This window comes from Anser anser (genome assembly GCF_964211835.1).
Source record: "Anser anser genome assembly, chromosome: 10".
Taxonomy (NCBI): Eukaryota; Metazoa; Chordata; class Aves; order Anseriformes; family Anatidae; genus Anser; species Anser anser.
In genome coordinates, this window is record NC_139730.1 from 1083478 (window position 1) to 1097307 (window position 13830).

General features: G+C 54.3%; 1 long non-coding RNA gene across 1 annotated transcript in view; it reads left to right on the forward strand.

The window, feature by feature from the left end:
* LOC310904632 overlaps nucleotides 1–13619 on the forward strand; it is a 30633-nt gene extending 17014 nt beyond the window's left edge. The window contains exons 2-3 of the long non-coding RNA XR_014588485.1: nucleotides 898–11013; nucleotides 11798–13619. This is a non-coding gene — a long non-coding RNA (uncharacterized lncRNA). The remainder of the gene's footprint in view (nucleotides 1–897; nucleotides 11014–11797) is intronic.
* The last annotated feature ends 211 nt before the right edge of the window (nucleotides 13620–13830 follow it).

Consider the following 13830-nt stretch of genomic DNA (forward strand, 5'->3'; position numbering starts at 1 on the left):
AATTAAGATCTCATTCAAAAGGATTCTTTTTATTATATTTAATTTGTAACCCTTTTTCTGTAGCCATTTTACAGCTATTCCTCCCCCTCCCTTAAATGTTCAGTGTCATGTTTCCAGGAAGAACCTTATTTCATGCGGACTAATAGCATTTTTCATTACTACCTTTTACAGTTCCTCACCGTTCAAGTTACTCTAGTCTCGGTTGTTTATACACAACAAGTTCTTAAATCCTCTCTTAGAAAATAAAGACGTTGATGCACAAGCAACGAGAGCTTCTGGCAGAGCCAAAATCCATCCGTTCCCTCCTTCCCCATGTGCCCCCCTTCAACCTGCTGTAACTAAAAGCCCTTTTACTCCAGCGCTCGAGCGCTTTGATAAAACGCATGTTGAGTAAATCTTACATGACATTTTTACTCTGGGTGGTATGTATATAAAGTCGGTCTCGTTCGGTGCTCGCCTTGCTTCGCCCTTCTTGATGATGCAGTTATTAAACTGATAAATTAACTGTGGAAGCCGGTGCTAGGAGGTGCTGGTGGGCAGGGCTGAGGGCAGTTGTGGGATGCTGAGTGCCGGGGTCTGGATGCGGCCCCTGGCCCCGCAGGGACGTGCACAGCTGATGCTCGAGGCTCCAGTTTGGAGAGGTTTTGCCATGCCGGACAGGGACGAGGAAGGGTCCTGGAGTGGGCAAGCATCCGAACCTGGGGAGCCCAGGCAGCCCCCAAGCCCCAGCCCGGTCCCCAGCCCAGCGCCGCGCTCGGCCGTGCTCCACCCCGAGTGTCAGCCCTGCCTCGTGCCAGCATTTTCTGTTTTTTTTTTTCTTTTTTTTCTTTTTTTTTTTTTTTCCCTCCTCCAGAAGTGCTGATGGACAAGTTGAGTAACCATATCTGCTTGTTACAGGACATCTTGAGGCTGATTGCGGAGGTCAGGACTCAACTGGAAAGACCGCAACGGGTTGCTGACTGGCATCCACGGCCCAGATAAGATAAAAACAACTGATGACAGCAGGGAAGTGAAACAGTCATCTCAGCACTTGGATTAGTGCCCGGCAAAGAGGAAGGGAAAAAAAACGAGGAGGGCCGGTGGGGAGGAGAAGGGGGTGGAATACGTATTAGAATAGAAACTCTGGAAAGAGCTATCAGGAGGCAGCAGATTTGGGTGTTAAATATTTATGAATTAGCGGCACTTGTCACGTTCTTCCTGAGCGGGGAGGCTCCAGGGTGGGTGCATTTGGGCTGCTGGCTGTGCCGCAGCCAGGAGGGGTGCAGGGAGGACGGGGACGGTCCCCAGGACAAGGTGACCGGCGAGGCACCGCCGCGGCGCCCGGGGCTGCGGCAGCCCCGCGAGACCCGCTCCCGTGCAGAACAAATGCAAGTGAAGAGGAGCAGGATAAATGAGGTGCCATAAAAGCCACTACTATTATTCAGAAAATTCCGCTGAAGAGCATTGGAGTAATTAAACCATAATTGCTTACTGCTCGGCTGAAGTGACATTGTAAGTGGCTGAAGGTGGCGAGGAGAGGAAGGGGCGGCTCGGCTGCTGCTCCGAGCAGGGACCCCGGCACCGGGGCAGGCCCCCAGGCCCCTGAGCTTGTTTCCAGCCTGGCCCCTAGCCCCAGCCCCTGCCAGCACCGTGCTGCCCGTGCCCTCCTGCCCGGTGATGGGTCTGGAAGTGCCTTTCCCCCAGGTGCACCCCGATTCTTCATTAGCAGGGCACCGCCGCGTGTTGGTCCTGGGTGTAAGGAACTCCGGGCTGGGCTGACGCGCTGAGCTCGGAGCTCTAAAGGAGCCATTCCCAACCGTGAAACAAATAGCCTGCAAATCCTGTAAGCACTTAATTACACAGCGATGTTTATGTAACGTTTTAAAGGGCTCGTGTAATCTGGCAGCGCGGAGGAGACTCGAGGTAGAGGTTTAAAAGCGTGGACCTTCCCAGCATGCGGCTCCACGGCAGGATTTCCCTTCCCCGCCATGCCAGCCGGGCTGGGATGAGGAACTGCGCCTTCAGCTCCGCTAACACGCTCCGAATGCTGCTGGGGTTTCCTCGTATTTGTGTTTTGCAGGAATACTTTGTGCTTTCGGGACTTTGCCGAAGCGAGGTTCAGCACAGGGTGCAGCTGAGCACCCCGTCTTCACCTCCTCCCCCTGTCGCTGTCCCCTCCCCACCTCTGCTCCATCACTGGGATGCCAGGAGGCAGGGGCAGCCTTCGGGCCGTGGGTATGGGGGCAGCAGGTCTGCAGCCCCTCGCCCCCCAGCCCCCCCATGCTGTGGGGGCATCCCAGCCGGGGAGCACAGGACCAAAACGCCAGGCCCACCGCAATGCTCACCGCTCTGCCCACGTCGTGTCCTCTCTCGGGCAGACTTTCTGCATGGAGAAAGCTTGTCCCGAGAGGACAGGGGCTGGCTGCTGCTGCTGCTGCTGGCTTTCTGCTGCCCGGGTTCCAGCTGGCATAAAAGGGTTACGGTCCGACACCAAGAAGCAGGCAGTTTTTATAGAAAAAATACTGGAAGTTTCATGGAAAAGAGCATCCCCGCTGCGGTGGTCTGGAGAAAAACCTCGCGGAAGCCTCCCGCTGCGCTTGCGGGGAGCACCAGCCTTCGGCATTTTGAGGAAAGGAGAAGCTGGTTACATTTCCACCGGGCATATTTATTTTTATTTTTTAAATAACTGTAAAATGAGTCACCTGGCTCCGCCGCAGAGCACAGCCCACCAGCAAGGAGCGAGCCGAGGAGCTGCCAGCGCGTTTGCTGCCAATAAACCACTTGCGACCGCAGCAGCCTCTCGCCCCGAGGAGCCAGCTGGAGGGGACGCCGCGGCCACGCTGCCGGGCACCGTCCCCGTCCCCGCTTGCGGGGGACAATCCAGGGCACTCGTGCTCCTACAGAAAAAAAAAAAAAATCCCTAAATGTGAATCACCCAGGGCTTCCTGGTGTGTAAGCTGGAAGCCTGGTGCAGGCTCGTGGCTGCACGGACCGGGTGTCCCTGCGTGGGGCTAAAACGCCAAGTGCGAAGGAACAGGGCTCCGGTGATGCAGACAATAAAAAGTCTCTGCATTCCGCTGAAGTTTCTTGAGCAACTGGCATTTGCCCATAAATGTACTTAAGCAGAAAATCACCAGAAAAGTGCTATAATCTGACAGATTTTTCACAGGCTTAAATATTCATGAATTAAAAGAATTGGCAGAATTTTCTACATTATTAGCTTTCATCATGGCTACAGGAGCAGTTGGTGCACTGGCTGCTCTTCAAAAACTATTAATCTAGTCTGTCATCACAGCAGCCATTTTTTAATTAGCTACTTTACTGAACGATCTGGTGCAGTAGTGAGACTGGAACATTTAAATGGTATTAAAGTTTTAAAGGTGCCCCTTTCCATTTTTAATCTAAATTCTGAAACGCAGCAATAGGGAAACCAACGTGGAAGCGGATTACTTCATTTCAATGGTTAACTTCTTATTTTATTTTGGAAAATCATGTCTTGGAAAACCGAGCCGCTTCTACCAGGGGAAGAAATTGCAAGAAATAAATTGTTCTCTAAACCCGAGTTCACAACATTCCTTCCCGATGAAATCAAAACGAGATGTTTGCAGCCAAAGCATCGCGTGCGTATTTGATGGAAAATAACGGGACATGGCACCGCGTGCCTCTGGCCGGGATTTACTGCTGTCTGTCCCGCAGTGTGACAGCACGCTGCTGGGAATCCTCGCGGCCATGCAGCACCGGCCGCTGCATCCTGCTCACGGGGCCTTGCACCGTGCTACCTGTTGCTGGTCCCTGCTTGGAGCACGTCCCCGGCACTGGGACCACATCTCCGGCACTGGGACCACATCCCTGGCACTGGGACGAGGTCCGTGGCATTGGGACCACGTCCCCAGCACTGGGACCATGTCCCAGGGGGGAGTGTCTGGGGCAGCCCCATGCAGCGAGGTCGGATCCTGGCCCGGAGAGCGGAGGCTTACGGGCGCAGGTCTGAGCTTTTCTAGCTAAACGTGACCGCCCAGGCACTTGGCGCAGCCCGCTCTGAACCCAGCTTTACTCTCCATGCCAGAGATGCTGCTCTCCTGGCTTGTTATTTGCATGTGAAAACATTGCAAAATTATGTCTTTATGGTGGTTTTAAATGTGCCGCTTTTTGGCATCGGTGGCTACCTCTCTGATCTCTGCTGCTGGTTATTGACAGAGCTTTAATTTGGGCATTATGCGCCAGTGTCCTGCTGACTGTGAAAGGGAATCGCTGCACTTTTTCCCTTTTCTCCTATTGTCGTGTAAAGCAAGCAGTGTAAAGAAATTGGCAGCTAAAATGCCAATGCTGCAGCGTATAACATTTCAAGAAGTTGCTCTTTGTAAGCCCTTCTACCATGAGAAGTCATTTTAAAGGAGGTTTTTCTTTTACTTGACTTGGTACCGTACTTACTGTTTGAAAGCACTAAGACAGGCGCTGGCAGGGTACCAAGGGGTCTATATTAATATCGAGTGCTGTGAAAGCAGTACACAAACTGCGAACCATTTCCCATTTGCTTGTAGAGCTCAGACGCCAGGGGAGGAACTCACCAGGGGCGTTCTCTGTGGCTGCACCCAGCGGCTGCGCATCCCCGGCCCTGCACCTCCCTGGGCACTGGGCTCACCTCCGGATGGGGGTCCTGCACCCAAGCCCACAGCACCGCGTGTGTTTGGAAGTGACCGTGCACCATTTGACCCCTGCGAATCTCACACCCTGCACAGAGACCCCGATTCCCAGGAAAAGATGGGGAAACTCCCACTCTATGACTTCAGGGGTGGAAAAATGGGGAAACGTTCCCGGAAAACCTGTTTACAGTGAGATATTTTTCACGTGGTTTTCTTGGTTTGGATTGCTTTGTGGTTGCTTTGCTTTTTTCCATCATGAGCAAGTTTTGTGCTCGGTGACCTGCTGCTGTCTGATCCCTGCGGGATCCGTGGAGGGTCTGGGAGGGCTGAGGACCAGGGTGCACATCGGCGGCTGTCCTGCCCCACTTGGCCACCCAAATGGGGAGACAATGGGGTGCATCTCCTGCAGCTCGAGCCTTTCTGGCCCGATGGATGAATACCTGTGATGGTGCACGGCATAAGCTGAAAGGATGCACCGTAAATCAGAGTTTAACAGCACAGACTGCTGCTGTCGTTTCCCTTAAATGTTAGGCACAGGTTTGACATCAGCACGGAGCAGGAGACCTGGTGAAGGGTCTCTTCTTCCTCTGCAGCTCCTTTTCCTGAAGCCACACATCTCTGGCTTGTCCCCACTTGTTGCCTCAAGCAGCGGTTGCTGCCGCTCTGGGGCTGGGAAGCCTGCAACCCCACCGAGCCTTGCTGGGAGGGAGCAGCCCTTGCTCTGCAGTGCCCGTCGGTTGGCAGTTTTAGGAAAAAAAGGGAACAACCTGCCCCTCTTCCCTGCGGCAGCACTGTTGGTGTGCTGTAAGCACAACACGAAGGCTGGAGCACTGAGGCCTCCTTAGTGCACGTTGCAGCAACGGCCGATGCCGCCTGCTCCTGCCTTTTGCAGTCAGGGTTCCGCAGGTTTCCCGTCTCACTGCAAACTAATTCAGGTGCTGGGCACGGGACAGACACCAGGACAGACGTTGGGATGTCAGCGTCCACATCCCTGGCTCCAGCCGTAGCAGAGTGCGTGCCCTGGGCAGGACAGAACCGTCCCTGCTGGCGGCAGCCCACCCCGCAGGGCACCCGCCGCAGGGAGGGTGGGGGGGGGAGAAGGGCAGAAATCACTGTGTAAAAGCCTCTCAGTGCTACTGGGGTGGATAATTATGATTTTTTTTTTTTTTTAACTCCTCCTTCATCCTTTCTAATACGTAGTCACTTAAATGAGGCACACACCCTTCTTGGCAATTATTTGTAATTGTTCCCTGTGAGTTCTCGAACAAAACACTCTTTTATTAATACTTAAAGCTCCTAAAAGCATTGCAGATCTGATAGAGATACTTTATTCAGCAGGCTGCGCCACACACTGTAGCCCATTAATTAAATTTTCTAGATAGGATAATTCATTAGAAGAATGTGCTCAATATGTCCTTTAAAGCGTGGGGTGGTCCCGTGCTTTCTGTTGTGCAATACACGGCGCCGCTATTTGCTGTTTGTGCTGGGGGAAAAAACGAGCCTTTACATTTGGATTCGGACGAACATCTGAATGAAATGACTGTGTGCGGGGAAGACTGCCCTACTGAAATCCCATCACATGCGGCTTCGCGTGGCTTGAAGTAGCTGAGGAGGAGGAAAACAGTGCCGAAGTGTGTGATAGCGATGGAGAACCAGGGGCATGTTGGCCTGGGCTGGGATCTGGGGGAAAAGGCTCTGCCCCAGGTGGGGAGGGGAGCGCAGCTCTGCGCCGGGGCTGCTCCAGGGCCCAGCTCTGCAGCCCGCGGCGTGTGCTCACGGATGCGACCACAGGGCCGAAAGAAACTTGCCCGTCTATTAAAAAGGAAAAAAAAAATAAAAAAATCAGCTGTGTCTTTCTGTGTTTGAACAATGAAGCCATATGTGTTTCTTCTCATTAAAAACATTTATTATTTTTTTTTAAGGAACTCCACTGCAGAAACAAGCATGGAAGCCGACATAATTAAAGGCTTCTTTTTCCCCAGCCGTGGTCCTCCGGTCTTTGAAGAGCTCGGGGATCCCTGTGGAATGCTCTGAACTCTGCAATATTTTGATAGCTGCAATAACATAATCAAAAGATGCTTTCATGAAGAGAGCACCTTGTGTGAATTGAGGCCGGCCCCCTCTCCCCCCGCAGACGGCCGATTTAATGGGGTCCAGAGCTGCGCGCAGATGGGGAGTTTTATTTTCTGCATGTGCTCCTCCGGGGACGGTGCCTCGCAGGGCTTTTTGGAAAGAAGGAGAGCGTTCCCCTGCACGGTGTTGGTCACACATCCACACCCGTACGCCTGATTCCCACCGAGCAAACCTGGAGGTGAGCGTGGGTGCTCCGGCTCTGTGCTGGAGACCAATGCTGTGGGGCAGGAGGCTGAGCGGGCACCCTCGGGGCAGGAATCGGGGCTGAACTTGTTCAGCCTGGACTTTGCCTCCCTTCAAATTGTTGCAGGCAGCAGCTCTGTGCTGGTGGAGATGCCACCAGGTTGCTATTCATCCTGAAATCCTCATTAAAACACTTTAATTCCTCCCTTTCGTTAGATAACCGGCTCATCTGCTTGCATGAATCCTTCTCTCTGTGCCCAGGCCATTGAAATCCTAATTTTTTCATGCTGTCTCTCAGATCTGCAGAGCCTTGCGTGTCCTCTCCACCTGAGTTTTGGCAGCAAGGGCTTTTTGGAACGAGGAAATTGGGGCATTTCTTTAATCATCAAGCTGGAATCATTAAGCTTTAATCAGGCCAAATTAGGATTTCGAGTCCCGCTGCCTCGCATCGCTCCCTAATTGCACGCACCCGGCGGCTCCTGAAGCACGCCTGTCCCGGGGCTCGGCCCCCTGGCAGCATTGGGAACGGGGCCCCCGGCGTCCCCGCACCCTGGGTGCTTTCAGCCTTCTCCAGGAGGAGCCCATGGGTGCTGCAGGGGGCTGGGGCCCATCTGGGGGCTTCTGCACCCTGGGGAACCAGCAGAGCCGCAGCCCCCAGGCAGAGCCGAGCCCTGCGGTGGCCCAGGGTGAGCACATTGGGACAACGCCACCTTCCCCCAAGCTGCAGGCCTGGGTTTGCCCCCGCAGCACGGAGCCTGCAGTTCCCCTTCCCTCTGCTCCCTCTCCTCTCCATGTCCCTTGAGCACTCCTGCAGCCATCCTGGCACGGGGGCACGCAGCATCTGTGCCAGCCGTCCCCGCTCCCCCTGCTCCATCCCCTCCCGTCTCCCATAAAGGCAGCTATTCACCGTACAACGTGAATGAATTCTCATTAAAGTCTGCTAAATTACTCGGAGACAAAGCGAGGCGCCAGGGCGCGGGCTGCTTTGCCAGTTCCTCTCGGCGGGTTTCACGTCCCGCAGGGCCCCGCAGGGCCCCGCTGCCTGAGCCTCAGCCCCAGCACCGTCCTGCCCCAGCCCTGTGCTCTCCTCGCCGCCCCTCTGCGCTTTGCCCTCACTCACGAGGCGCCGTGGGCAGGGACAGGACCCAGAGGGGCTGGGATCCGCCGTGGGCATCGCCCGTGCCCTGCCGGACCAGGCTGACAGCCAGCCACGGCGCAATAAAAGAGCCGAATTCACATCGCCGATATGATTTCACAGAATTTACCCCCCCTCTTTTTTTTTATTTTTTTATTTTTTTTGCGTGCACGCATTTCCCCACGCTCTCTGAGCTTCCTGGAGCCCAGCTGACTGCGCTGACTTCCCTCCCACTCAAACGCTCGTGGCAAGGCAGCGCGAGCGCGCGGGGGACGGCTGGGTTTGGTCCCGACAGCAGCTCCCCGACGCAGCTCACACGGCGAGGGGAACAAAATATGCTTTTTTTATAGCTCACAAATACTTCCCCCAAACCATCTGAATCCAAATTTACCAGAAATCTGGCTTTTCTCCCCAGCCAGTGCCCCAGAGATGATGCTTTGGGGACACCCCCGGTAGGAGCAGGTTGTGAACGGTGACGGCCAGCGGCCCCGTGGCCGCGCTGAGCCCACTTTGGGGGCGCAGAGCCCTGGTATGCGGACATGGCACCGGGGCTGGATGGGCATGGCTCTGGCTGGCGGCTGCAGTTCGGTGGCCGCTGAGACGTCCAACGCAGCTCCGTCTGCGGCACAGACCTATCCAACACCAAGGGAGATTTTGGGGCACACTCAGGGAACGGACCGCGGCCGTGAGCAGGAGTGAGCTCCTTTTGGGTACGGCGCAGCCGCAGCCGTCGCCACCTCCACGAGCTGGGCACGGCGCCGTGCCCCCGCCTCGCCCAGCCCCGTGCTCCTTCTCACAAATCCCTTGGCGTGGAGCCGCCGCGCGGCGTCTCACGGTGCGCGCTATAACCTCCCATCGCCGAACCCTCGGCGTTCCTCCGGATTGTTCAGCCTGTTATCGTTTTTCCCACAACGCGCTCGCATGATCCTCTCTCAGGCTTAACCACATGGCAACCACATCACATAATGCAACTTCTGTTCTGAGATTATTCATATTTTTTTTTTCCCCTATTGTTGCTTTGCCAAGTTTTTCTTCTAATTCTGAGAAACTGAATTTAAAAGAGCAGTGTCTCTGGTACAAGGACATGCTTAGGAGGCAGCGTGAGCAAATCAACTCGACAAGTGTGTTCACAGGAGTCAAACTGGGGGGGGGGGGGGAGCTGTGAAAAAGCAAAACAAAAACCCCTCCAAATGTCTATTTTTATTTTATTTCATTTTCTGGAATGTCTCATCACATGAACTAACAATACATCCTGGAGAAGAGACTGCAAGCGGGCTCCAGTGAGGGGGCAGCTGAGGAGAGGGCTGTTTCTGAGGAGGATTTACACGCGCCCATCACTGACGCCAGATCCCAGCAGATCGGGATAAGCGCAGGGACCTGTGCTATTCGGGATGTGCCTGAGCCCCACCGGGGGAAAGGGACGGATCCTGCTGGGCACACGGGGTCCTGGGGGGATGCAAGGGGCTGGGAGCGTGGCTGCGGAAGGGGGCAAGGAACGGGGCAGCCCCAAGAGGGCAGCAGGAGGGATCCGGACAGAGGGACAGGGACACCTGCCTGTGTCCCAGCAGTGCTGGGGGTCTGGGAAGTGCCCCAAAACCCTGGTGTTTCCACCCAGAGCCTCCCGTCTGTGGCAGCCACCGACTGCCTGCTTTGTGACATCGTATCCAGCACAAATACCCCAAAAGGGCAGCAGATTGCAAGGACTTCAACCCTGCCTCCATTGTAGCTCGATGTTTTACCCCAAACCTGCACCTTCAAATTAACTTCCCTGGGAGCAACCAGCTGATGAGGTTCTGCATACAGGCGGGCGTGCAGAATGTGGCCCGGGCCCCTTCTGTGCTGGTGTTTTCTGGGAGGGACATTTCAATTCAGGGGTTCACTTAGGTTTGATTTCTTAGTAACTGTGAGCGTCCACTGCCCCTCATAAAAATCCCGACCTGGGCAGCCAGGAGCCGGCATCATTTCAAATGCTGGCAGGTCCATGGGGGTGTGCGGGCAGAGGAGATGGTCCTCAGCCCAGCTTCAGGCTCACAGACCATTTTTGTTCCTCTCATTTTTGTTTTACAGCTTTGTTTGGGCCCGAGAATTTCCACTCTGCATCTATTTTCTTACGAAACTGGCCTACCTTTTTTTTTTTTTCTTCATTTCTGCATCTTTTAATTCTTGAGTCATCAGCCGTACTGACCAGTTTAGCATAAGAAATGAAATTAATTCTCATGCTCAGGCTCCAAATGTAAATTCGTTTATTAATAATTTAAATAGATTTATTTATGCAGTTTGATATTTTTCAGGTTCAGGGAAGCGATTCATTTTTCTCGCGTTGATGATCAACAGACACCGTCATTAAGCTCTTTCTTTCCCCATCCTCCTCTTCCATCCCAGCCTGCTGAACAGACACAAGATCGGAGCCCGCTGGTCTCAGTGGGCTCCCAGAGAAGCTTTGCATCAGCTAATGTGGGTAAATAATTAATTCTACCTTATCTTCTATCTACTCCGGACATTCCCTCCCTCGAAAAGGGATGGATTTTCCTTCCAAATGTTTCCAGTTACCACCATGCAAAGAGTTTCTGCCAAGTGCTCTGAGCCTCCGCAGTGAGTGGCAGCTCCATTTTTTTTAGTATTATCCGAAAAATGGCTTTTTTTTAGCTCTCGGTGTTGGTGGAAGCCAGGGAGCAGAGGCACCTTGGTCCCGGGGAGCTGCGTGATCTCTGCAGAAAGCTGGAGCTTCACGAAGCAGACACTCAGCTAGTGGCAGCTCACGAAACGCCCCGCAGGCAAAAAACCCAAAGCACCAAACACGATCTGTAAACCCCCGTGGCCAGAGAAGCTGGGGGTTGGATGGCACCTTCGGCAGCAGCTAAATTTACTGCGGTAATTGAAGGCAGCTGACTTCCAAGTGCATCTACAGAACATCATGGCGAGGCCGGGGAAAATAATATGGTAAGTGTTGATGTGTTAATGGCAGCCGCAACATCTCGATCCCATCCAGATAGGGATAAATGGCAAACCCGGCTCCATAGGATGTGGTGGAATATTTTAAGCAAGAATCACGTGTATTTACTTAGAATTAGATGTCCCTGAAACGAAACCCTCAATCTGGAAACCCACAGGCTTTGAGCCCAGAGTCCAAGCCCACCTCATGACAGATTTTTGCACCTGGTTTTCATCTGCGTAATGGGTCCACCCAGCCCTCTGGATAGGAATACCACAAAACCCCGGGAATGTTTGAAATTTAGATCCGTTTCCTTGTGGTTTGGACCCCTCTGAGATGAATTGAACTTTCGATCAATCTGGATTTGCTTTTCTCCTGTGGGATGACATTCCCTTGCTGAACCCTTCAGGCTCGTGTGAGTCTCGCCCGGCTTCACGCTCTGTTACAAACGTGAAATTTTATTTCAAAGACTTGCATCTTTTTGCCCCAAATTGTTCTGAAACCTGTGCAAACGTGGCTGAGCCAATGCGGCATCGGCTTTGGGAGACTTTTGTTATTTTGCCTGGTAAAGCACAGGTGAAGTGCCCCTTGTTGGAGACTCTGCTTTCACCTCGTGCTTGCTCACTGTGGCCATGGAAGACGTCAGGCAGGCAGACAGACAGGCAGGCAGACAGACAGACAGACGTGGAGCACGCGGGCAGCACCGCTCGCCTCGCGGCCAGCTTTCCCACCATCCAAGTTCTGCTCGCTTTCATGAAGTTTTAGCATTTCTTTTTTATCTCAACCTTGCAGGCTTCAAAGACAACGTGCAGCCAAGCTCTACCTGCTGCAGATGGGAACGAAGCGGCTGGTGCTTCCCGTGCTCATCCTGTAGAACTGGAATTGATTTATTCTGGTTGCAGCAGTAACGGCTGCAGTTCCTGGATGGATGCAAAACCAGGCTCCTCAGAGTCTTTTTAGCATGCTGGCTCTTAGGAAACCCTTTGCAAGGCCAACGCGACCATCTTTTGCTTTTGACAGCAGAACCTTATGCAAATAAAAACCGTTTTACCCATTTGCTTACGTGGCCTGTTCTTGCAGGCAGGAAGCGGAGCGGTTTGCAAGCGTCGCCCCACGAGAAAGCACCCGAAAACATCCCCGGTGCGCTCCTGCGCTGGCGTGCCATCGAGGCCGGCATCGGGGAGCTCCCTGCAGGAGGAGACGGGCTGGGGCACGCTGCTGCTCGGGGCGCTGGGGTCCTGCTGGGGCTGTTCCTCCCTGCCCAGGGTGGTGGGGGGACCACAGGGGCATCCTCAGGGGCTGCTGCGGGAGCACGGGACGGCACCGTGAGGGTTGTGCCATCCAGATGTGGCAGATAAGCAAGAGGAATCCGCGTCTTCACGCAACGACAACCCTCTTGTTTTTTGGATCACAAGCCCGATCTGTCAATTAGCGGGCTGCGCGTCGACTCCAAGCGCCGTGCCCAGAATAGCAGCAGTGAAGTGTTGAAGCATCTATTAAATTTATTTTCAGCCACGAAAACCGAGACACATCTGCTCACGTTATCGCAGCGTTGCCGGACGTACTGCTTTGCTTTGCTTCCCTCGGGGTTATTTTGGTGTCTGTGTGCATTTGGAGTTGGGTGCCCAGCCGTATGGCTCAGGCCAAAAGCCTGCTCTGTTTAACCAGCACGAACGGGTGGAAGATGCTGGGTGCAGCTGCACGTGCACGTCCCGGCTTCTCTTCTCCGTGGTGTCCTCTGCCAGGTCGCTGGGCTCTGTGTGGTTCAGAGCCTGGGGCCGTGCCCCTGCTGTGCCACTCGGCTGGGGCTGGAGGCACCAGGAGCCCCCCAGGCCTCCCCCTGCCTCTGCTGGAGGACGCGCTCCTGCCCCTCTGCAGCTGCCATGGGTTTCCCTTCACCCTACTCCCAACCTGCTTCAGAAAGGGCAAAATCACTTCCTTCCTTCCTTGCGTTTAAAAGGTTGAGAATGAATTTACAGAGTTTCTGCACCCCTGGAGAAGCGGGACCTTGCTGCAGTGCTGCAAGGGAGTGCACGGGGGGGGCCGCTTAGCTGCAGCTTGGCAGGGAGGGGGGGTCACAGGGGCAGCTGGGGTTCCCTCCCTGTCCTTCTTCATTCCAGCTGGCACAGTCCCCTGCACCGCTGGCTTTCTGGTGGCTGGGGAGACGTCCACGGCCACCCGACATCCCTCTGGAGAGAGGTTTCCTCCAGCACAGGGTTTCTGCTCCCAGCAGCAATGTGCAGCTCTGTGCAGGGGACGGTCCCGTCCCCACGGGTCACCAGCACCCACGTCCCTCGCCAGCGAGCCCCCGCCAGCATCTCTGCGGCACCAGCTTGTTGGCTGCATAATTCCAATTACGTTCGATGATTAACCGCCCAACTGCAGGATCTTAAACAATGCACTGAACTGATTGGAAGTGTGATAATTTGTTGGGGGGGAGGGAACGCTTTTAAACGTGATCTAGCAGCAGATAAGGCTCCTCGTGGAGGATTGCATGTGACACTGGGGATGTAAAACAACGTGGTTATGCAGAGAGCGTTCCCAGCCTGGGCTCTGGGCCGTGCTTCAGACACCTCCGTCCTTCCCTGCTGCATTTGCCTCTTGCTCGGGTCCTTTCCAGGTGCACAAGGCACTTCTGGGGTGAGCGTGGTTCAGCACGCGGGGGTGCAAAGCCGCGTGCAGGAGGTGATGCTCAGCCGGGGGGGCACACAGAGCCCTAGCGGATTGGTTTGCACTTTTTTTGAAACGAGCAATGTTTTTTTTGTTTAAGGCAAATTTTCCTTATGGAAAGCTCACAGTGTGTCTCTCTGGTTTGTTCCATTTTC